At 38.3% G+C, this 25,928-nt stretch overlaps 1 protein-coding gene and 3 long non-coding RNA genes across 9 annotated transcripts in view; 1 reads left to right on the forward strand and 3 right to left on the reverse strand.

Annotated features, from left to right (window-relative positions):
• Positions 1 to 25,928, reverse strand: part of LOC135411521 (uncharacterized) — a 538,599-nt gene that overhangs the window by 155,795 nt on the left and 356,876 nt on the right. The window lies entirely within an intron of this gene.
• Positions 1 to 25,928, reverse strand: part of RGS17 (regulator of G protein signaling 17) — a 73,431-nt gene that overhangs the window by 39,746 nt on the left and 7,757 nt on the right. The gene's annotated exons all lie outside the window — the stretch shown is intronic.
• On the reverse strand, positions 2,947 to 4,060 carry LOC135411515 (uncharacterized). Its single transcript, XR_010429180.1, has 2 exons — positions 3,506 to 4,060; positions 2,947 to 3,050 (listed from the first exon to the last, which is right to left on the reverse strand). It is a non-coding gene; the product is annotated as an uncharacterized LOC135411515 (long non-coding RNA).
• On the forward strand, positions 3,647 to 13,660 carry LOC135411514 (uncharacterized). 3 transcript variants are annotated; one of them, XR_010429178.1, is made up of 4 exons: positions 3,647 to 3,791; positions 11,302 to 11,346; positions 12,453 to 12,587; positions 13,520 to 13,660. It is a non-coding gene; the product is annotated as an uncharacterized LOC135411514 (long non-coding RNA). The 3 variants fall into 3 exon arrangements; XR_010429177.1 differs by lacking the exon at positions 3,647 to 3,791 and adding an exon at positions 4,172 to 4,281; XR_010429179.1 differs by lacking the exons at positions 3,647 to 3,791; positions 11,302 to 11,346 and adding an exon at positions 4,178 to 4,281.

Genomic DNA, 25,928 nt, shown 5'->3' on the forward strand with positions numbered 1-25,928 from the left:
CAGATGTTGACATATTGCTGGAAAGAAGTGTTTAGTCTCTGAGGAAAGTCTCTGACATTCCTCATAAAGAGGACACTAAGAAGACACTTGAGAACACAGAGAGCTTTACTGCTGGCATTAGCACTGTAATGTCTGAACAAATTTTTCTGTACTCAAAGCCATTTCTCTGTGTAAAATGCCAGATGTCATTTGGGGATCATGTGATCTGCACAGATTCTGTACAAATTTAAGCAGAAATTTAAGAAAAAATCCTAGGCCTAGCACAAAAACTTGTAGCTAACAGAGGGCAAACAGATTTGCAAGTGCAATCAAAGTATCAAACAAGCTTTAATGTTTTTTAACTACTTTTTCAGTAGATAAGACTCTTCTGGAAAATTTTCATCTGCAGAAATGGCAGCAGTTAATGAAATAAGTGTACACAACCTTTGTTTATAGTGCACATGCTACTATGGGCTGGAAGACAAAGGAAGGCATTAAGAAAATTATTTAAGTGTGAGAAGAGCTTTTCTGAAACCACATTGGACATGGTTCTAGTCTCTGAAATGACGGAATCTACAATTTCACTGTAAAATGAAGACCTGCATCCTCTTCTTCCAAAGCTCTTTATTTTTATTCAAATTCCTTCTTGAAATGGGAGTCTCAAATTTTAACAGAAGTAGCTTCAGAAAGGTTTCCTTAATATAGGCTTTTTGAAATAACTGGATATTTGGTAGTCATGTTGATTTTAGCTACACTGACTGACTTCTGAGGTATCCTCTGACATGATCTCTGTGTGTTTCAGCCCTCCTTTCCTCAGCCATCTTCACAAATAATAATAATAAAAAAAGTCTAATAAACAAAATCAAGAGATTAGTATGGTGGGGAGAAGGTATTTGGTTAACATGGTATAACTGAGAGAGAGAGGAGCAGAAGGTGGCATGAGGTAGAAACAGCCTTAAGGTCTTTCTGGATGGCTTGGAATAGTGAGAGAAGGTGAATCTAAGCAGTACATGCAGACAGGATTTTCCAGTATGAATTGGGGATTGCCCAGGTGGCCTTGTTGTGCTCACATTACAGAACATTCACATTCACATTATGAATTTCACGACCATAGAACTAAAGGAATATTTGCCCTTGGCAGAGACTTTCATGAGACCATCCACCTCCTCCTGATCTGAGCCAGTGTCCTAGCTCAGTTCCTTTTCCATTGCCTCTTTTCCTTCCCTCCCCTGAGGTCACTGTCTTTGCCTGGCTAAGATGTCTGTCAGCTCTGCTGTGAAACTGATAACCTGCAGAGCAATATTGCAGGGAGATATGTGTCTAATGCTGCTGCAGAAAGATTCACAACTTATCTCTCAATATCACTAGGCAGCACAGGAAACAAAGAGATTTGTGGAGAAAAAGAGAAATCTGACTTCCAGATTAAATCCCCTTGCCATTACAAGAGCTTTCTAGAACGTATTGTCTTTTCAGTGAGAGAAAGCAAGTTTCCTTTCCCCTGTCCTGGTTTTATCCCTTTCCTGGCTGGAATGATTCCCATGTAGAAAACTGTGTACCTCCTTCGTGTATCTCATCACTTAAGAATCTACTTCAGCTGCCTGAATTCCCACAGGTGTCTTGTTTGTTAGCTTGCCTGGAAGAATGGGTTTCTCCAGAGCTAATCACAGGTCACTTTCCAACTACCACAAATTTATGTGTCTGTTGGTACTTTATAACATCAGGTAGTGGACACCTGATGTCTCTCTCTCCTAAAGAGAGAGGTGTAATGCAAGTATGAAGCAAAAGAAAGCCATAAATGTCTAAATTATACAGAAAATGCCTGACAGTGAAAGTGGTATCTCTCAATCCATACAGACTCCCTAGGCAGAGGGCTTGAGGTGTTCTGAAACTAGAGTGAGAAGTCTCCAAAACTAGTTAGCATGTTGTGCATTGGAAGGGATGTATGAAGGTTCAAAGAAATAAAACAAAAACTACTACGATTTCTTCTCCTCTCTTTTCTCTTCCCATCGTCATTTTTTAATGTGTTGTCCTAGTTAGGACAGCTGAGACCAGTTCATCACTGGATGGGTGTAACCCAAAACTGTGTATTCTATAGCCTTCCATGCCATTTCCCAGAAACTGTTTTCAATGGACCATTTACACCATCTGCCCAGAGCAGCCTGACTCCTCAGGCTATAAACTGGGTGTTAAGAGGCCTGCGAGATAGGAGGATGCTCCTGTCCTCATACCCACTGTAGAACTCCCCACCCTGAGGAAGGTACTGGGCATTCCTGCCTGAACTGGAAGATATATAATCTTGGAGTCTTGGGACTTTTTTTAACCACTCGTGGGATCCAGAGGAAGACTGCAGACCACCACTCTCGACCAGAGTGCAATCACCACTCTTGACCGGACTGCAACAGCACTCTCACCAACAGGTTTTTTCCCCTCTCCTTTTACTTTGGACTCATGGGGCCCAATGAACACCACTCTGTTCATGCCTCAGGGTGCTGGGTTATACATTTGGGTTTTGTGGGTTAAAATCAACTGTTTGTCTGTATAATTGTATTTATTGTATTATTTTATTAAATTGTTATTCTGACTTATAATTTCTCCTTTGAGTTGAGTTCATTTCCCCTGCTGGTTTACCTTTAAACCAGCACATGTGTCAATTTTAAAAATAAAAATTTCCAACCATCCCAGTAAACAATTTTTTATAGCAAGCTGTGCATGTATTTTCATATTCACCAACAGAAAATAATAAATTATGTCTTCCTGCAGAATCTGACAGTTATTGCTGCATGGAAAACTTACATATTAAAAAACAATATACCAGTTTTTCTTCCTTTGTTTTTTATCTTTTAAATTCTATCAAGCATGTGAGTGAACTCTTCTAAAATGTCTACAAATGCTAAATAAAAATTTGCATAGAAAGAATCCAGCATTTTTCCTCCTTGGAAAGGACATTTTGCTTTGGAGGACAGACAATAATATTCCAGAAGTTAATTTGTTCCTCATTGTCTTTGTATGATGGTATACTTGAACCAATATGTGCTTAGGGAAGGCTGTGGTGCTACCGCATTTTTTCAAAGCTTAAGAAAGAAAAAAGAATTGTGAATTATTTGTTGCCCAGAAAAGAGCAAAATACATCCAAACCTCTTCAAGACCACTTATAAGTGAACTACAAAACAGACTTACATAAAAGGTCTACTTTTAACACTTCATTTTTTTAAAGTTTAAAGGATGGAACTTAAAACTACTTTCCCATAATATGAAGTTCACAATTTTTCTTAATCTATTTATGTACCAACATAAAAAAAAATCTGCTAAAACACAAGGGACTGAAAACATGTTGTGAAAACTTAAAACCTTTGAAATCTCTGAAAACATGCAAATTTTGGTATGAAAGTGTCATGCCTAGTCATATCCGTACATTTACAAGCTCTCTACTCTTACACTGACCATTAGCACAGGTTTGCAATCACCAACTATGTTACTGTAAAGTAGCTTTTCCACTTGAGTATGCAATGGGATAGGGTAAACCAACCTTATTTAGATAAATAGATCCCTGAAGATCAGCAGACAAGACCTCTTGAAACACCGCTGTGACATCACCGAGTGAAGCTTGATGTGAATGTCTGGTATAGCACCCCGTTCCAATATAAGCTGTGCTCACTGGCAGTACAGCCTGCTGTCCTCGTTTACTGCCACACAGATGACTGACTCCACAGAGGAGGTCCATAGGCATCCTTTTGTCCAGTATTTCATAATGTTAAAAAAAACTACAGAGCTTTGCAGAAAGATACATATATATCCTCCAGCAAGTAAAACAGGTAGGGGGGTTTTGCTGAATTTTAGAAACATTATGTCTATAATAATAAGAGGACAAGGTAATGTTTTGATTTAAAAGAACTGTGCAATAACTCTGGACAGCTTGTTGACTGTATGTTTAATGACAGCAAAAGTGGATTAAAACTCCACCTTCCCCACGATTTGCCCTTTCTGAGACATTCAGCTGTACCATGACTTGGACATTGAATCCTGTTCCAAACTGCCTTTGAAAGCAGGACCTTGCTGTGAGATCTGTAAGAGGATGGGGAACACAGGAAGCTTGGGAAGAAGCTTGAGTACAGCCTGGTTGTACTGCGAACTCACACACCAATTCCTTCCGAGGACCTTCTCAGTCACAGCAACTCTTGCAGCAGCTTGGGTTTATACCAACTCTGTTGGCCAGTAAAGCTTAAGCTTGCAGATCAAATATGAACAGGATGGGCCTGTTCAGCCTCAAGAAGAGACAACTGAGAGGGGACCTTGTCAATGTTTGTAAGTATCTGAAAGGACGGTGTCAAGAAGATGAAGCCAGGCTGTTCTTGGTGGTGCTGAGCAATAGGACAAGAGGCAATGGGCAGAAACAGATGCACAGAAAGTTCCACCTCAATATGGGGAATAACTTCTTTACTGTGTGGGTGACCACGCACTTGCACAGATTGCCCAGAGAGGTTGTGGAGTCTCCCTCACTGAAGGTGTTCAAGAACCATCTGGACGCAATCCTGTGCCACGTGCTCTGGGATGACCCTGTTTGAGCAGGGAGGCTGGACCAGATAACCCACTCTTGTGCCTTCCAATCTTACCCATTCTGTGACAATTCTATGATTCTGTGATTCTCTCCACAAGAGCTTTAGAAGGACCTCTCTCCTTCACTTGGCTGTTGGATTTTTTCCCAGGCACTTGGGTTAATTTTCTGCCTTTGAAATTTTCTTTGAAAGTTTGACCTGTCATTTGGTTGAAATTGAATGACATACATGAAGTTAGTGGAGAGAGGGTGACAGGAAGACACAGCAAGGTCTCATATGTATCATCAGCTTAGGAAACCAAAAGGAAAAGTCAGAAACCAGATGAATGTGAAGTATGGCCTGGCTGGAAAGCCAACCACTGAACAATAAATTCCTGTTTTTCCAGCCACAACTGTGAGCTACCTTCAGTCACTGAGGCAAAGGAGGAAGGGTGTTGCTGGGAAAGGATGTTGAAGAACAGTAGTGCTTGCTTTCTAGCCCCAGTATATTGAGTCTAGCAGAGCTAGACCCCTCTGTGGTTCTATTTTTTTTTTTTTTTTTAATGTCAGGAGTATTTAGGCTAGATTAAGTCCTGCCAACTGTGCAGCTTCATCACATGCTTTGGGGAGGAAAAACAAGTTATGCAATTAAACTAGAAAATATGGTTGAAGCTACCAAGCTTTGCATCAGGCTAAGGAGGAGGTTTAGTATCAGTGACTACTTCAGTCTGTTTTTAAAAAAGGCAACAATTAGAAACAAGGTTTCTTTAGAGGTGGTTTATGTTTTTTTTTACTCCCCTAAAACATAAAAATTCAAAATATTCCAGCTGAAGGGCCTTATCTAGCCCTCATTTCAGGTCAAAATTCTTATGTCCCATTTTTATTTGCCTCAGCTGATTCTATTGAGGCATAAGGTAGAGTACGTTATTCTATAATATTTATACATAATATGGAATCAGTTGCTTTAAAATCTCTATCCTACCTATTTCTAGTATCTTTTCTTCCAAACCCCTTTACAATAAAAGAATAATGAAGCCTTTTTTTTGAATGAGTGAACTGGAAATTAGGGCACAATACTACTAGCAAGCCATGATTTTATGGACTAAGGTCTGTCTTTCCTCTTATGGAAAGTACATGTTCTGTATGATGGGACTTTCAAAAACATCTGGTCATTATAATATGCTTTGTTCACTGAACCAACTCTTAAAAGTTTCTCCAATTTGAGGCAAAGTGAAGATGAGGCTCTCATTCTGAAGAAGCTGAAAAACTCTGAATATCCTCTTAAACCCCTTAGGTTTAAGAAATTTTGGAGACAGAATCTTTTAAAAAATGCATGTTACAGAAAACTGCATGGAAATATTTTTATTTACTGCAAAGATATCTATGCTTTAAGCATTAGGCATAAGGTTGTTTCATACTGTTGGTTTCCAAGGTTTCACGATGTGGATCAGAGATTCCTCTGACATTCTAGCTCTTTCATGAAGCAAAACCCATTACATTTACTACAGTTAAACAAATCTTTATCCTTTGAGGAAAAAGATTAATATTTTAACACAACTCTGCGGAGTCAGAGACCTACTTTATGTCTTTCCTTGTTGATACCTGAATGGTGTGCAACTAAAGGCAATGGTAAGTAGTAACAGAGGCTTTACAGAGGGACATTAAACACAGTGTTTAATATTTCTCAATATTTCAATAAAGAGATCAATGTTTTGTTTCAAGAGCTCTCAAACTACATGATGTTCTCATGTTATGTTTTATATTTGACACATGCATCTTGCAAAGTTTTGGCACATTCAGTGAACACACAACTGAAAAAAAACCTTAGCATTTCTTCCCAGCACACTCGATACGAGTCAGCATGCCTAATGTTAGTCTTACAGTCCTTGCTAGTTCTAATGCACATCTCTTGGAGTGGCTTCATTCCACATTACAGACAAGGAGAACAAAAAAAATCCCAGTAGAGTTACTCAGTTATGCTTGGAGACAACTGATGAAGAATTGCCCTGTGCTGCACAGAGGAGCTCATGGATGTAGAACAAATGAGGCTGATACAGCAGGCACACGTGCCACTCACAGAGCATGTGGAGGCAGAGGTCTTCAGACCACCATTCCACTGCAGGCCACCTGAAGCCTCTTCTGAAAGGAAAACAGCTTATAGACAAAAAAAGAAATATACAACAGATATTAGCCCTAATAGGAATACTTTCCCCAGCAGTACTGCAGGTGTTAGTTACCTTCTCGGTTTGTGGGGCAAAAGTCACCCAGAAACCTCTGTTTCTGTTACTTGTTAGTATCTGTAGCTGAGATACAGTCAGCACTTCCAGCACTGTACTAACTGTGCATTGGCATTCAACACTGGATAACTGAGCATTCCATATATTTGCAATTAATAATTCATTCCAGGGCTGTCTTGGACTGTATGGAAACATTCTTCTGTTCATTGAATTTCCCAAAATTTGCTAAGTCTTCCTAAGGGCAAATTCCAACACAATTCCTTTGTTTTTTCCACACTAGGCAGCCATGCTTATGTTGTTTGTAGGGTGTATGGTGAACTTTGAGTTCTGAATGCTGTTCTACTTCACGTCTGTTTCTAAGCGTGTTTTACGTTTGTCTTCATTTCCCACACTATTGATAAGAGTTAATTATGGATCTTTCAGTAGGCCAAGGGCTTTGCCTCAAATTGCAGTCCTCGTGTGGTTTTGTATCTAAATTCACCTTCCCAAAATTACCTTTGAAATGTAGACCAGTCGTTAACTCCATTTTTATTTGCATGTAATATCTTGCTAGAAAACATATTGTTTCTGGGGCTCATTTTTGTACATTGCTCCTAGTTCCAACATAGCATAGGTTGTTAAGCACCTCTTCTCGAGTTATCAAAAATAACAAAACCCAATGGATTCTTCAGTACCATCTACTTTCAGAAACATGAATGCTCCTGCCCACCTTCCTTTTCAAATAGCACTGACTACTGCCAAAATGAAAGAATGTCTGAAACTTCTCTATTAGCCTTTCCAATTTCCAGACTTCCAGCTCTTAGTGGAGGATGATCTGCTCTTTTCTTCCCCTAAAGCTGGGGTAACAGTTTCCATTACTACTTTTGTCATCTCTGGACTGGTGCCTGCCTGTGGTTGGTATCCCTTGCAAGGCCCTTGAATGTCCTCCCTCCCCCAAACCCAACATGTGGCTCTAGCCCTGTTTTCAGCCCACCTAAGGATGCTCTTCTGTGGAGGGAACTGCAGGAATAAGGTCCTCCAGTATGGGCTGAGACAACTCCATGAGCAATTCTTACTGAAGGAGGAAGGAACATGGCAACATGAGGGAGATTTTTTTCCCCTATTTTTATGTAAATATATCTGTCACCCTTCACTCCCATGACAAGGCAATGCTTTCAACCACAAGCAGGAAGTGGTTAAAGGCATGTTGCCAGGCAATTCTTTTCAAGTTAATTAATCATTACAGATAATTTGAATACAGTTAATGAAACTGATGAGAACCAAGAAGTTGTGTACTCCATGTGCTCTGACAGGAAAGCTAATTCAGTTGAACCAAAAAATGGCTTATGAAAAATTATGCAGATGATATTGCTTAACACTCCTGCTCAGGTTCTTGTGAAATCACCAGGTATCTTACTTTTGATTTATTTATCCATAAAAAAAACTTCCAAATTACTCAAAAATATTCACAACTATGACTGTACTTTTTTCCCAGAAAAAGACTCAAATTATAAGCTGCTGCTCATACCAGGTATTAGACAAGCCTTTCTAGTGATATTTCAAAGTTAGAGTTTTAAAAAATACAAAATATTCTGCAAAATCCAACAATTGTGTCTTGCTATAAATTACTGAACAACATTTAATGTGGTTCTGCCAAGGACTAATCAAAGTTTCCCTGTGACTGCTGGAAAACAGCATTTTTGCAACATTACAGGTTTCCAGGGGTGTGGTAGTGGTGGAAAGATTTTGTTGGTTATGTTTTAAGTTTCTTTTCGGGGGAAATCTCCCCTCTCCCTGTCTCCTTTCAAATTTGTTCAGTTCAGCATTAGATTGTTTCTGCCACTGATGCCATGATTCATCAATTTCCCTAATGCTGGGAGCACTCACTAGATTTATCTCCTCTGATGCACTGTTTTGCCTCATTGCCTAAAGCCCACCATGCATCACTGAAGTTGCATTACTGGAAGTGCAGCACAGGAAACAGTGGGTAGAGAACATCTTGATTCAATGGAAGGTGCTATTCTGCATGTAATGCCTGAAATACTTAGATGGAGTTGTTTTAATGATGCTTTGGTATTTCTAAATCAAAGTTCAGAAGCTTTGCAGAGTTATTTCAATCATTCGAAATGAACACAAATATTTAAGTAAGGCAGATTTCCATTGGATTGATAATCTCATTTTTGCCCAAGTTAATTGGCACTTCTATCAGCTCTGTGATCTTTTCAAATTCAAATTAATTCAGAAGAACAATTTTACCGGAGTGGGTCGTTTCCTATTCACATCACTCATCATTTTAATTGCCTGTATTGAAATTATCATTTGTATTAATGAATTGACACTTTAGTGACAAAAGGCCAAATTCTGATCTTCCTGTTTAGTGGTAAATGAGGCTACTCTGTTGACTCTATTGTAGGTGTTTCTTCCTTTGCAGAGGTGTGGTGAGCCTGAGTCTTCTTGCAGTAATCAGGAATGCCAGCCACTTCAGCATTTCTAATGATTCCTTCTCTGTCCCTGCCTACTTCTCAGTCAGCAGTTCAAGACCGTAGACTTCATTTCAGTTAGCCTTTTGGTAGGCTGAATTAAATCAAACTGGAGCTCAGTGAAGTAATTTAGTGTCACTACAACCCCTTCTTTCTTCCTCTGCCTTCCCATTCCTACTGGCACATACACACAGTCACAGAATCACCGAATGGTTGGGGTTGGAAGGGACTTCTGCAGTTCATCTAGTCCAACACCCTTGCTCAAGCAGGTTCACCTACAGCAGGCTGTAACAAGTATTTCCAGAGAAGACTCCACAACCTCTCTGGGCAGTCTGTTTCTGTGCTTGGTCACTCTCACAATAAAGAAGTTCTTCCTCATGTTCAGGTCACAGGAACTTCCTGTGTTTCAGCTTGTGCCTCTTGCTCCTTATCCTGTCACTGGGCACCAATGAAAAGACCCTGGACCCATCCTCTGGACACCTTCCCTTAAGATATTTGTTTACATAAGATGAGGCAAATTAAAAATGTAATCAATTTATGGGTGTTACAAGGGACTCCTGACATTCATGTCCTCTTCCACTCCTCAAGGCCTCAGAAAAGGAGAGTCATAAACCCCAGTATTCTCATTTACCTACTGAGGCTGAGAAAGTGATCTATTATCCTCTTGGTACATCCAAGGCTTTAATGTCAGCAAGGCCTATGGAAACAAGATTTTTTTTGTTGTTATGGTTGAAAGAACAAAACCTCTGCCATTACACTAAAAACCTGAGTATCTTCTATGTTTTTGTTTTATTGTTCCCTAAAATTCACACTGAAGAGTAGCTGCTACAGTGAACTAGTTATCTAGGTATCTCTGTCCATTTTGTCAGTTCTGCTCCAGAATTATACATAATGCATACCCTCTCAAGGAGAGTTTGTTTTTTTCTGAATGGAGAATTATTCACCACAGCTTCCAAGCATAATTTATTCAAACTCTCTTGAAATGTATCGATTAGGATGTTCAAAGTAAGTGATTTGTGGCAGTGAATAAATTCCCCCTGGGGAACAAAGGTGTCTGCTGAAGATGAGACTTGGAGAGTATCCCAAGGCATTCTCAAGCGCACAAGAAAAAGATTAATTATATCTGCCCCTAAAATGGCTGTGGCTAGAAGGACGGAATTGCACAAGGAGAGTGTAATCACTATTCTCCTGCTGTGCTTTAGCAAGGGGAAAAAAAAAAAAAAAAAGAGGATTTGATTTGGAGGAATAAAAAGGTTTTGAAATCTCTCCAGCATCTCATTTCCTCTCCCTAGGAGTGCAGAAATTCCAACTCATCCTACAGGTATGCAACTCTTTTGATACTGCTCTTATCATTGCACTTTTTCCACCTCCACAGGTATAGTTTCTGATGCAAGTACCACTGCTGTCTGTCTCAATGCACCTTACCACTGCCTGTGCTACAGAGGCAGCTGTGGTAGTAGCAGCAGCAATAAATATGGTGGGAGGTGCAACAGCAGCAAAGAATAACCACTTTTTTTTTCTTTAAAATTCAGCCTAAAAATGGGGAGATGCTTTACAAGCAGGTTTAATTCGTAATTGGCAAGGTAATTATTCTGTTAATGTATTTCAAGAGGAACATGAAGCTTTGCAACTGCGTGCATGTATATAGTTCTCTGTCACCCTGCAATTAGCAGAACATAAGCTTTCCACTGGGCATCAGTGTCAAAAAGGCTATTTCGTGGAGTAAAGAGAAATCTAGATTTTAATCTTTTTTTCACCAAAATGTGATATTGATGACACCCATTTCCTGTGAAATTTAATTTTTTAACCAGCACTATGAATGTTGATATAATGCTGCCATGTCCTGCAGAGAACATATTGATAATATACGGATGCTTTCCAGGGCAGGAAAACAGTCAGGGCATTAAGCAATCCCAGTTTGGCCATGCTAGTTCCCCTTGCCATCACAGCAAACAAAATCAGTAATGCTTTCTGCTCACTATGAGATTTTTCTGGGAAAGAACTTACCTTATATAGCATCACCTTAACTTTTATGCCCTCACTCCCCAGCTTGCTTTTCTTCTTTTGGCTACACAAATGTATTTCTTTTCAACAGTGTCCAGCTACTAGCCAACTCCCATGTCAATCTAGAATAGGCATGGTAAGGAATTTCTCAATTAAGCATTCTTTAGAAAAGTCTATGTTTGTCAAAACTGAGTGCTGAAATAATTGGTTTTGACAGATGTTCTCTTGCAAAAAATCTTTTATAGCAAGTTTGGAAGTTGCCAAAGTATCTCACTGAAGTGGTTTAGTTTTGCTTTTTTCTGTTTTGGTTTCATTTGGATCAATGGAGCCAGTTTTTCATTTAAAGAAGTCTTTGGGTTTAAATTAATCAATTTATATTGGGAATTGAAATAAAGGAATACCCAAACCCTTCTGTTTTAATTAATTCATCCTAATTTTCACATTTTCCTATGAATGAAGGATGGTTATGCTTAAAAGACTTTTTTCACTATTCAGGGGAGGAACAGTTTTGAAAATGCTAAAGAGCCTCCTGGGATAGGCCAAATCTTTCTGGCTCTAGAATTGTTCAGGATTCTGTGTCAACTCATTCCTAGAGATGCCAGCAAGTTAAAAGCAGAATACAATACTTCCACGATAATATCAATTTTCTACTTGCTTATAAACCACTAATTTTCTAGATTTAAAAGTTGCATTCTCCTCTGGAATCCAGTTTATCTTGTTTTCAAGCAGTTGTGCTGAAAAAACCCTGAGTGCTTCCTCATGAATAGTGAAAACTGCTGTGATCTGACTAAAAATAGAAAAACAATTCAGAGGAGAAATCAGACCTCAAGTTATAGAATTAATAAATAGTTGGTTAGGAAAAAAACCCCAAACCAATACTTAGCAAACACATTGAGAATTCTTCTTGTACCCAAATCATGTTTGCTTGTTTCTTAGGATGTGAACAAACACCTTAAATTTGGCTCTCATTAACTGATTGCTACTGATTCAGTTAAGGTTATTTTACAGCAGAAAACAGTGTTCCCTCATAGCGAGTTATGTATTTAACAAAGAGTAAATACTAACAAAAGCTTTTCAGGTTAACAAAGCTTTTCTACTTAATAAAACAATTATACTTGAATACGAATACAAAGCCAAATACATTGGCAGCAAGAAGTAACTTGGTTATTCTAAGTGTCTCGCAATAAGAAAAAAACCCAGAATATTTAGATTTTTTTGACAATTTAATCTCTTTTGTTACAGACATCTAGGCTACCTCTGCTAATTAGCTCAATCCCTTTTGAGTACACCAGTAGACAAGTAATGATTGAACTGAAGGAATGGGACTCTTTGGGAATAATGGAGAAGAAAAGATAGAACTTCACTCAGTCAAGTAGTGTCAATATTATAATAATATCTGATATCTTATAATAATTATCTGCTGTTTACTGTAAACTTGTGCAAAAAGAAATCTTATATGTGAGAACAATAATTACTCCTGTCCATGCATAAAGCGATCGAGTGACCACAATCAAGTTACTGTATATTATGACAAGGTCTCTAGTCCTGATTGCACCCCAGCACATGAACTGTGTGGAAGGTATCCTGTCAGGACAACTGAATGGATCAGGGATGCAAAACTGAGTGATATGCAGCGACTGCTGCCTGAAAAGTTCTGCTTCAAAGATTAAGAAATTACCCTGGTACTTCTTTCACAAGATGAGTATCTATTATTTGCATAGCTGCTTTCTAGAGTTGCTGAATCATAAATACATCTAGGAATTATTACTCACCATTTACCATCTCTTTACTCTTAAACTGGAAAAGCTATATAAACTGATATTTTAAAATGAGAAAGTGAATAGTGAACAAAAGCTTTACATGAGCTGTTGGAGAAGAGACATAATTTAAAGCGCAGCTGTAGTGTACATCAAGGAATAACCGTTTTATCCAGTGACCCAATAAATCTGCCTGGATATATTTCTGGCTTAACTCCATCTTAGCTATTGCAAAGACACAGTTTGGTAAGAAAGCAGCTTTATGCACTAGTATATAATTTTCATCAGATTCCAAACACCTGAGATATGCATCAGTTTCCGAAATAACTCTAGAAGGAAGAGGAGTTTTGGTTTTCTATAACAAACCATATGAACATAAAAGCAAGTGTATAAGGGATATTTTGCAGAGTTAGGCAAGAAATCATGAAGTAAGGATTTAGAACACAATGTTTTCTTGAATGCCCCAAATGTCGCCAGATAGAATTGAACATATTTCATTTTGGATACAGTTAAAGTTTTGGGTTTGTTTTTTTTTTCCTCTTTTCTTTTTAGGACCAGAGGAATGAGAGACAAAGTTCTTAACACAGAATGGATAGCCCTTGCACTTTTTATTCCTATGAAGAAAGAGGGAATAATATAGGACAGAGATTTTTGATTTATTTGCTTGACAGTAAAGAAGCTTGACACCGAGAACTGAGATGTCAAATTTTTATAGAACAAGCAGAAGCAAAATTACTATTTCTATCTAAACCCAAGTAATAGCTTGGATACACTGTGTCTCCTAAATGAGTCAGGATTACTCCTGGGCAAACGCAGAGGACAGTTTCCACTCCTTGCTCAAGAGGGTGACATAGGCCATGATGCAGGAGTTTGTAGATGTTCACCTTGTTCTCCTTTACTAAAGCAGTTCTGCCAGCTGTCAGCTTTTTCAGGTCCCTTTCTCTGTTCTTTGTCCTCCCTTGTTATCAGGGAGTGCTTATGCTTCAGCTGCAGAAATATCTACTGTAAAGCTCTTGTGACAGTTTATAGCCATTTGGCAAAAAGCAAGATGTTTCACGGTTTACAGTTTATCTTGTCAGGAAACTGTGATTTGAGTCAGTGAGGTTCAGCAGCCATGTAGTTGTAACAGACTGACCTCAGATTTCAGGAATAATCTCAGTCTAGTTGCCTGCTGTAGTATGCCTTTCTGGTAGCTTAGCTCTCAAAGTCCATTAGTTCAAGTGAGTTTATGGAGGATAAGCTGCAGTCAAGACAATACTACTTTGGTCTTTAGCATCATGTCATATTCAGTCACCAGAATGATATGAAAGAGATTCAGAGTTTTCTAGTCCATGCTAAATGGTATACAGTGTTCCTCACTCAAATTTTTCTTCAGTGAAAATTGCAATTTAATTGCCCACTTGCAGTTTACATGGGTTACTTTGGTATGCTTCCTTTGGAAAAGGTAGAAAAAAACCCCCAAGCCCCAATCCAGCAACACACCTCATATAGCATAGTTTCTTGAAAAGATGAATTTCTTTAAATTTGGAGTCACTAATCTATAACCTCCTAACTACCACTAACCCAGATGCAACCTAAACCCTAGCCTCCTTCAGATACAGAGGGTATTTTTTATCAAATGGGGGCAATGAATTACTTTTTTGATGTGATGCTGAAGACAGATGAAAGGAAATCAGAAACTGTAATAGATGGAGAAATTGAAGTAATATATAAACAATTACTCATTCTTTAGACATGCTTGGCAAATTTTCCTGGTAAGAATCACTTTGGAAGATAATTTAATAGACAGAGAGTACAGGAAAACCAGTTTGCTTCTAATGGCATTGCTACGGTGTAATGGGGCTGAGATGGCCATATTCAAGACAGATCCATTATTTGTTCTAGTTTTACCATAAGTGACACTATGATATTTCCAAAATCAAGCCTGAAAGCCCATTAAAAACATTTTGTTGGCTTGACTCATAATAAAATGTAAGAATTGGTTTTTTGAGTCCTGCTGAATGGAGAAGCTTTCAGAACACTCAGACCAATGACCCCTAGCTTTTACAGCAAAGTACAAGGCAAACTTAGTGGTCTAGTGATATGCTTTTATCGCCCTTTTTCTTTTAATGACGTGTCCTTTTCCATCTAAGTTATTGCAACAATGGATAGAAATGTTGCTTCCCCATTTACTCATTTATTCCCATTTCTGTGCATTTGTGTCACTTCCATGAGAGGCTTTAAAAATTTGGTCAGTCTGTTTGTTAGTCTTATACAAAGATACTTGCATGCTTTTTAACTGATGAAATAAGTTCTGAGCTACAGGTGAAATCCTGATAATTAAAGTTTAATTTAGCATAAAAACCCCTTTCTCTTACTGCACTTTGGTTATAACAGTGTTCCCTGCTGTTGTATTCCCCTAACAGACCACATATATTCTTTATTTGATTTGTCTTTCAGTGTTCATTTTCACTCATATCCTAAAATTTGACAATATATAAGCAAGATATTCCTTTCAAGAAAAAATACAAAAACAAACAACAGTACAGAGTTAATCTTTACATTAACTCATTAGAAAATCTAGCAATGGAGATGCAGACACTCTCTCAGTGTGTCCAACTTTACATAGAAGGCAGTGGAAAAATCTGCTATGATTCGCATTTGGCACTCTCTCTGTGACAGTTCACCACAACTGTAATAAATAGCTAACAAAGGAATTCCACTTGTGCCCAAGTCAGGCACCATATCAAACTGATCAGAGACAGTCAACAAACTGGAGAGGAAAGATGATCCAGTAGCTGAGGACTATCCTAAAAGTCTTTTACCTTTCAGTAGGAGTTGAAGACTAGAGGTTGTGAAATTATGTATTTCAGGTATTCATGTAAAACATAATTTTTCCATTTCATGAAACATTTATATGACTTTAAAATCTTTCCACGTTTGATCTGACTCCAGACTTCTCACTTGTGCACAGGTGCACAGGTTGCATCAAGAGGAATGTAACTGTTAGCAGATAAAAAGCTAACATGTAAGTACCTTTTCTGCTCATCATGAACTTAAACTTTGCTTTCTAAATCCAGGTGGAAGAATGAGTGAATGACTACTGGATGAGGAGAAAGGAATCTTTTCCTTTTGATTAGACAGTCAAAAAGTCAAGCTCAGACTTGAGAAGAAGATTTTTAAGCATTAAGATTTTTAAGCATTAATTGTCTGGAATTACCAAAACTGCTTTACATTTGCTTCAGTCCTATAATCACTTTTAAAAAACAGCTTCTATCATATATGACTCCTGTCATACTAATAATTTCATGGACTAGGGGAACAGTCTCTTAACTCTTCCATGGGTCTCTGGAACAGGGACTAACAGATAATTCAGAAATGTTAAGCGGAGTTTCCTAAATCCATCCACATTCTGCTTGCATCAGCATAGGTCCTGACCCCAGGAAGCTATTTCCTTACAGTCTTGTTTGATGTTGCTGTAGCATTTGAAAGATTAAAAACAAATGGTCTCTTTACAGAAGGCAACAATTTCAAAATTGTCTGACACAACTCCCAGAAGAGCTCATTTGTGCCCTGACCAAAAGCCGTGTCAGATGAAATGGTTAGAAAAGGTCTGCCTTCAGTGGGCCCTGAATCCAGGTTTGGTATCTTCACCTGGGTGAAGTTAAAGGAGACTTGATTATAGTATAACTTAGAAAACATAAAAGAGAAAGAAGTTTGGGATAATGGTTAAGGATAAACACAGAGCTACAGAAGTTCTACGCAAGGATAAATACCTTTTAGGATGTCCGGTTCTTTGAAGGGAACTTGGCAGGTGTTTGTTCTATGTAAGTTTGTTTACTGTAGGTTTAGTCTTTGCCTCAGGTAGGTATCTAGACTGTGTTGGTTTTAATGTGCTTCTAATGACATTTTTCTATTTGTTTGAACAACAGTTGGTAAGTTGAATCACCTTTTTTAGCTTTTGATTCAGTTATTTGTTAAATGTTAGTCCTATTGCATATGATCATATGTTTTGTAAGATAACAAAATACTAAACAAAAACATAACTGCAAGTTAAAAGTGGAGCCCAATAAAAACAGAACACCAGAAGAAAAAAAATCACAGTTCACATGGGCAGTATTACCAAAATGAGGAAATGAGAAAGCCAGCCTGATGCTCCTTCTGCTTCTACTGTGCACTGTAGGGACCACCGGGTTTCCCAAAGCTGTGCCTGCTCAGACCAGACACCTCTGGGTGCAGAGGCTATGAACCATTTGTTTTTAGGTTTTTTTGTGGGGTTTGGGGGCGGGTGGGTGGGTGTATTTTGTAGGGTTTTTGTTGGGTTTGTTTTTATTTTCCTTCTTCTAGGAAGAGAACAGCCTTGCGTGAAGGACCTGGGCATCTGCAATACCTTGACAACATGAGACATCTCAGAATGAATTCCCAAAAGTAGTATCCCAAGTATTAGGCTCCTTGGCAACTTTAGTCAGATTCAGTTCAAGGCATCAGTTCTTCGACTCCTGCTTCCTGGTTGATGTGTTTCTACCGTGTGGTAACACAAATCAAGTATGTTTTGTAGCAGAACACTAACTCCATAGAAACAAATGATTAGCTGTCAGGTGGATTAACTCTCTGAACTGATTCACTGTGGTCACTTAGGCAGGGAGAGAAGGGCAGGCAGTTCTGGCTTAGACTGGCATAAGACGCTGCACAAGTAGGAGAGAAGAACTGGTGACCAAGAGGGTGCTTTGCCCCTTCCCTTTCTGGGATTAAGAAATCTAGTCTGAACTGCAGAATGACTGAGATTTGCAGCCATGGCCCTCTCCTAGATTTAGGACCTTGAGTCATCCCTTTAAAAACACACATTAAGGACTAGAATATGCTTGAAAAATGAGACAGTGGATGTGCTTTCTTGCTTTTATTCAATTTTGCAAAGATTAAATAATGTGGCTCCCATAGTCTTTAGTGCTTAGAACAGGGCAGAAATCAAGGTGTTCCTATTATTCCAAGGTGAACATTGTAATGGTGGGTACTTTGCTCTCACTCTGGCTAATTGCTCTTTAATTGTTTGATGGGACTTTGGGTAGGTTCTTTTGCAAAGCAGCATAGTGTGAATGGGAATAGTGGAGACTGTTTCTCCCCTTGAATATCTTCAGGACACAAAACTGGTGATTTGGGAAGACTTTTTGTGATGCGGAAGAGAAGGTCTTAATTCCCTCATCTTCACATGGGATGAATCCAGGTGTATCACATCTTGGCTGAAGCTGTCCCTCCTGCTTTATGTTATGAAAGAAAAATTTAGAAAATGGCAACAGTTTTGGTGAGGGCAGGAGGGATGAAAAAACCACGAAGCTGACTTCTGACCAGCCTCCTTCTCTGGCTGTGTTCTGGAATGACAGTTCATTTGTGTCTTGTGTTTTGTGATGAGCTCAGCCTTTTTAGAAAATGAGAAGCGCACACTCAGCATGTCTTCTGGATCGAGCTCCTCTGGGATCTCTGGCAGACAACATGTCCTGTTGAGAGCTGGTTGTGACCTAGTTAGCCAGAAGCAGTTCCAAGCATGAGTAATAGGCACTCAGTGCACTTGACTGGGAAAATTTGGGTACCTAAAGGTGTGAGGGGAATGGGATATTGTGTACTCTTAGATACTCTTAGAGCACTGAAAGCCAGTTAAGTCCTGGGTCAAGGTACATACAGCAACTACTGTCATACCAGCTTGAGGAAAGAAGATAAACTCCTCCTTGCCTATCTCTATGCTAAGCCAGTTCTACCTATGCACGAATACCTAATCCTGGAAGGCTGCAGATAGGAAATGCATAAATTAAGTGAAATATTTTAACCACATTTTCTGTTTCTCTTCTAAAAACTATGTTTTCCTCAAGATGACAATTAGTCATCCCCCAAATTACAGAGTTCTTAGATTTGATCCCTGAATGTATATTCAGGCATTACTGAAATGGCCATTTTCTCTTTACCAGAGGGCTGAAACCCAGGACACCAGTGGTGCCAATAAGTATGCTACTCTAATATTTACAAATCTTCCATAAACAGAATTGATGAAAATAATATTAGGGAATATTAAGGAATAATATTAGGGAAATCTTGGATAGAAGAAAATTATTTTAAAAAACCCAAAACAATGACACTAAATTAGTTTTTAAATGCTAAGGGTACTGATCAGGATACAATGAGTTTTCAAATTATCTCCAACAGCAATAAAATCTTTGGGAGACTTGGAGTTCACTCAACAGCACCTACCTCGTTAGGACCTCGGTCTTGTAATAGAAAGCATGCCGTGGATAAGAAAGGCCTCCAGTAGATTTGCCACATAAAGTAAATAGCATGAACTTTCATTGCTATCAGAAGTTGTCTGTCTTCTTTCTCTTCATGTGCAGATCTCCACACACAATGAAAGCACAGCTTTGGGAAAGCTGATCTTTTTTCTTTCCAAGATTGTTTGCTCTTCCTTTGCCAGAGGTGTTTTGCTTGTTTTGACCATGGTGTAGGATCAGAAAGGAATAGCAGGAACAGAAGCATTATCTAAGTTTTAGTTCTTATCTCCGTTACCTCCAGATCATGGAAATTTTGTTGCATGGCAAATAGTTTTGAGTGTTTCAGGAGGAAATTCTAGTTGCAGATAGGAAAAGAAAACAACCTTGGTTTAGTGTGGTTTTGTTGTTGTTGTTCTAGTGTTGCCCATATACCATTATTTATTGCACACAGAATTATTATTTTATTTCTTAACACTTTTTTTTTTAAAGCAGGACTTGTGTAATATCTCAATAATCAAGCTGAACAAACTTCTTGTAAGATTGAATTCCTCAAATGCTACAAACATCCTCTAATAATCAAAGGCTATTAGAAATCAGCTTTTATTTTAAAAAGCAACTATAATACATTTCTTCTGTTCTTCTCAGTCCCTCCTATAAAGTTCTTCAGGATCTCCTGCTCTGTTTTCTAGCTCTTTAATGGTGGATTCCTTTTTCCCATAACACATTCCCCTACTGCTTAACTCTACACTGGCGCTCATGTCATCATTACTGTTGCTGGAATCTTCCTCTTTCCAGCCTCTCACTCATCAGTGAATGGCTTTCTTCTCCTTGATGATGCACTGAAAATTTATATTCATTGGATAGAGAAAAAACATCTTTATCTCCTTTCCAAATTTTCCTCTCTGTTGTGTACCATAATGTTTAAAATCAGGTGCCAAGCTGTTAAACTCAACATTTACCATCAACTCCCCTCTTCTTCATTTATCATCTCAACTGTTATGAAATACTGTTCATTTTTCTAAAATCCCTCTTTTCTCTCCATTTTAGTAGCAAAAACCCTCTCTCTGCCTCTGACCTTTACTTTTTCAGTGTCCTGCTCTCCTATTCCATACTTCCAAGACTTTATCACTGTAGCCATTTAATCCACCTGTTCTTTACTAACTTCCTTTTTTCTTCACCAACTAGCATCCAGACTCATCACTCAGTACCCTTCATTGCTATCTACCATTACAATCTCACTGTCTATTATGCCTGTTTCTTGCCCTTTCACACTTTAAAGGTCCCCTTTAACATCTCTGTGTTCTCTCAGTCTGTGCTGGTTATTACTTCTGCTCTTGAGATTTGTTCCTTTACCTGGAAGATCTGGATAACCAATTCTGCAGTGTACACACTCTCTAAAACTGTCTATTAGACCATCCCTGTCAATAATTTAGTCTTCTTGCTCCCCAAGTTCAGCAGTTCTTGCCTGAGGATGTAAGCAAGGAAACAGCTGGTGAGCCAGGGGCAAAAAGCCCACAATGAAAAAAAATGTGGCATAAAAAGTTCTTTATATCTTATGGAAAGGATGTATGGAAGGCAATGAAACAACACTTAGCATCTCAATAGAAGATTCATGCCACTTTGTGAATAGCATAAACTTCTGTTCTCTGTGGAGCTGACTCAAGCACTTCTTCCTTCGGGATTTTTTTTTTTTAGTTTTGTGGAAAGAACTAGTGAGAATTAAATTGAACCACCTGCATATCTGGTCACAAAGTAAGATTTTGCACATTTTTCTGCTAGGGTGAATGCCTGTGTTCATGTTTATCATTTCACTGTGGGGAAATGTAGGAAGGAGTTCTGCCTTGCAATTACTGATTTGGACTAACACGTTTCCTCACTGGGACAGACCTGTAGGCAAGTATTATGATACTTTCATGTAGAATATTTTTTATTACATCTTTTAGGAAGAAGTAGCACCAAGCAGTCTAAGAAAGTATATGTCTGCTCTTACTGACAGAAACCATCCCTAGCCACAGAGCCTCTATACCATTGTGGATCTATTTCTAACCTTCCTATTCTCATTAATATTCTGGAAAAAGTTATACATGCTTCTCAAAGACAATCTAATCATCTCAAAACTTCTGGAATTTTTTTATTGTGGCTTCACTTTAACTTATAGCTTTATTGCTATAATTGTGTCATGACCCATGACTTCTGGAGAAAGACTGATAAAGGTTAGAAATTCTTGCTAACAGTATTTCATCTAAAGCCACACCTGAAATTTTCATTTTGGGGAGTTGCAGGTTAGAATCCTAACAAGAATAAGCATATGCTGTAGAAACCTTCTGTCTATCTTTGAGAAGCTTTGCTTACAAGTGGAAAAAACCCAGAAGTCCCTGCCAGCTGTAAGCATGGCAAGTTCCCATGGCCAGTTCCCATCACTCTCCTGTGAACAAGATGACAAGATATCTTGTGCCTGTGTGGTGTAACAACAGCAGCAGAGGCAGGGAGGCTCAGGCACTCATATCTGGGTGGGATGTGCAGCGCCTGATGGAGGACCATCCACCGGACACTCAAAAGGTAAGTGCTTATCACTTCGGCAGCCAGGCCAACTCAGTGTTGTCCCCACATTTGTTGAGGCATCTGAGCTCCAGACTGGCCTTTAACAAATGGTGTGTGCATACCTTCCACTTTGGGGTAGTGGCTGCTTCTGATCAGGGGACAGGGGTTTGAGCACAGCCAAATTTTGTTTCCTAGTGATGTCCCTGTCCTGAGATAGTGCTATTTTTCATAGTGTATAGTAACATGTAGGATGATAACAAGTGGAATAAAGGATATGGCATGGTTATTGTCAGTTCAAACCTCTTCTTGGGTCTATAGACAACTTTTTATATGTGAATGCAAACCTCTCCTAAAGTAGGTTAAGTGACCTGAAGACATTCAAGTCTGCAAGTGGGTCAACACAACAGAACTAATAACAATCATCAACAATCACCAATTCATCCTAGTGGCCCGGACTCTTCATTTCCTTGACAAATGTTTAATTTTCACTTGTGATTTGACTTTTCTTTAGAAGGTGAGTCATGCAACAACAAATCAAAATTATGACATTTTTGTTTGCCCTGTGCAATCTCATGTAGGTGAACCAATGCATTTGCAACATAGTTATTATTGCAGAAGCCCTTCTCTTCTAGACTACTATATGTCTAGATTAATATTTTACATGTTTATTTAGTCCTACAAGATACCAAGATTGAGAAGCACTTATAAATAACATATAGAAGAGTTTCCTGAGAGTCATTTTGTCTGAAAAGAGAAATTATACTCATACTGAAGCTTTCCTGTATCCAAATCAACATGGAAATGTATTTTGATGATGGAGAACAACAACAAAAAAAAAGATCCTTTAGGCTCCCTCAAAGTTTATGGTGAATCATTTCTTACACATACAATCTCATGTGTTTTGCTGCCACTGTGCACGGCGAGGATTGTACTGCATCACAGCACTGAAATTCAAAGAGCACATTTCGAAGATTTCTTCAGGTATTAGCTGCTCCTTGAATACTCCTTAGCAAGGGATCCCCTTTAGGTAAACAGGAGTGAGAGAATGCTCATGGAGTAATCACACAGCCTACTGCATTCATACTCCAGGGAGCTCCACAGATGAAGGGAAAAGGCTGGAGGAGGGATTCTGTGGTTGGGAGTAGTGCTGTTGTCATGACATTTGAGCCACCTTGTTTCACAAGATACAGATTTTGCATTCTGAGTGTTCTCTTCATCTTCTGATGTCCATTTGATCTAAAGAGCATTTCTGAGGCAAATATTTAAAGGGGAGAGAGATGAGTATGCCAGGTGGACAAATGAAAGGGAGGGAGAACAATTTAATATGGATGATTGCACAAGAGCAAATGGAGAATAAGCTGTCTTTGAATGAATGTGGCTGGAAATGAGAAAAGGGTTTTCAGGAGCTCTGGAACAGCCTCTGGGTAAGAACTAATGTAAAAGAAACCCCAAAACAAAAAAATACCCAAAACAAAAATCAAACCAACTAACCAATCAACCAAACCAAAACATAAAAAAAAACCAAAACAAAAGAACTTCCTGCTTTTAATATCAACTTGATCCAAAGAAGGAAGTAAAGGTAAGAATTGGTTGATGGAAATAGACAGAGTTTGGGATTCAATTAACCAGGGTGTTCCCCCCAGCCTATGTTCCTATTTTCCAATGTTCCTAAAACTGCTACTAAGGTACCTGCTGGAATTGGCCATACTAATGAATAGCAGTTTAATCCAGAGCACTGCTGAGCACACACTGCCTGCCTGGTTCAATAGCGTTGATTTGCTTGGCACTCTGGATACACTCTGTACGTTAGAGGACAGGACTGTAGCACAATTTAAAACAGTCTCTCACCTAAATAGCTCAGGGTTTAATGCAGAAACAAACAAATAAAAAAGGCAGTCTGCTGTATGAAAGGTACCCAACTTGGGTAAAACATAAAATACTGTTTTAGATGATTTAGTACCCCACGGAATACAGTATAGTCAAAATCAAGGTGTCTTTGGCATTCAGTCCTTTGTTGCCTGTGATCTCACTGGCCAGCAGAACAGTTTCTACTTAGCAGAGCCTAAATAGAGCCTTGCAATCACATTTGAAATGTGACTGATGGCTAGCATTGCGTGTAAGAATAGCTGCTGTCGTAGAAGTCCATTCAATTTAATGGAAAAATGTCTGACACATTAATAGCAATTCAATTATTTGGAGTCTTAAAACCCCTATGAACCTTAAACCAACTGTCTCCCATCTGCAGCTGGATCTGCAATAAATTACACTTTCAGATAAATTTAGTCTTCTTACATTAAAGCTGCTTTGGACCATATTTTCTTGAATTCAAGGAGACCTTTCCTCCATCTTTTAAGGGACACACAGTAACTTCTTTTCATTACGAAATAAACTACATTGCATTTACTTGGGCCATCAGCATACTTCACAGTGAATTTACTGGAGGAGCTGGCTGGTGGCAACTTATGCCACAACCCACATATATCTTCTCTCACTGTGGTTTTAAAGAACTGATGAGCTGAATGTCAGGAGATATATGCAGAAGGTATCACGCTACTTGCTATATGCTTCCATTCTCTCCTTCTAATTTTTTTTTTAAATGTAGGGCTACAGTGCTCAACAATCAAATCTTCATGTTTTTGTAGACTTTTGCTTACTGAGGATTTTTTTTTTCTAACATGGCCCTAACTAATATTTTTATATTGATATTCAGGTTACATATTCAAAGGAGCAGTGTAATTACATTGGAGAGGTTTTACTCAGGTAATATTCAAATGAGTAAGAATATTTGATCAAAAAGATTGACTTCTGACTAAACTCCAAATTCCCTTTTTTGCCCTGGAGATTTTTTGCATCTGGAGATTTTCTGGATCTTATGCTCTCTCTGATGTTTTATATTGAGCATTACTTTGGTAAAAGGGAAGCTATCACTTGGAATAGGAGACAAGAATATTAATTTTGAGCCTTGAAATCAACAAGAAATTTTCCCTGCATATTTAATTTCTGCATCTCCCACTATTTTACTGTGGGATCTTGTAATAATTTAATTGATATGTATCTGTATTTCTTTTCTGTGAAACAGCAGTGCTGTTTTCTCAACATGCAAAGGTGATGTGGTTGTTTGAAAAGTGAGCTTGTAGAAAAGACAGCATGCTGGGACAATTATCTCAAAGCCCTTACTAGGTCTAAATGCCAAAAATCTGGAAGGACTGGAACAGCCTTTTCATAATGTGTTATTTATTTGTTCTCAGTGCTTACTAAATTGTTAGATTCTCAGGATGATAATAATAATATGAAGAGTAGTCCCCTCCTTTATTATTGTTTTGAACAATTGTATTCTCTACTTGCTTAAAAGTTCCTGCAATGTCACATTGCATAAAACCAGGTCAGAGTGTTTGTCACAGCATTATACGCCTGACCAAGAAAAATGCTCAGCAGAAGTCATACAAGGTTTACAATTTTCCTGTTACCTCGTGCACATTCAGATATAAGCCACTCACCTTTCCTAAACTTTACACTTTCTTTATGAATATGCTTGAACAATTCTCTCTCCTGTTCTGTATGAAAGAAATAAATGTTGAACATAAATCATAACCACCTCAACCCAGAGATTTGACAGAATATTATTAGTAAGAAACATATGGAGGACTTGAATGAACTTGATATAATTAAAGCCATTTGATATGAGTTACACTAAATATAATTTTTACAACTATATATTTTTGAGATCAGTATCAGAATGTTAAATTAATATTTTATATAAGATTGCCAATTTGATAGTATTGTCAATATAAATATGTTGACTTCTGTTAGTACACAAAACATTGGGCTTGTAGAATAAACATGATAACAATCAACATGATAAATATTAAATGTATTAAAAGCTGATAAATCTTGGTCTGAAATTAAAAATGAGAAATAATTATTAAGCAGGTGTGTTACTAGATCCTTCAGGAAAATGTTTATTTATACAACATGACAACCTTCCTCTCTGCTGTGAACAAAAGAGAAGCAACCATAAAAATTAATAGTGTTATTATTTGTGGTAGGTGAATATCAAAGGAACAACACGAGCTAACACAGACTTAAGATGATCTGGACCCATTGTTAAGTAAATCACCAGCAAATAGGAATTTACTTTGGCTAATATCATATGCCTAAGAAGAATGAATGCAGGCCAAAGGCAAAAGCCT

The sequence above is a fragment of the Pseudopipra pipra genome, chromosome 3 (assembly GCF_036250125.1).
Source record: "Pseudopipra pipra isolate bDixPip1 chromosome 3, bDixPip1.hap1, whole genome shotgun sequence".
In the NCBI taxonomy this organism is placed as follows: Eukaryota; Metazoa; Chordata; class Aves; order Passeriformes; family Pipridae; genus Pseudopipra; species Pseudopipra pipra.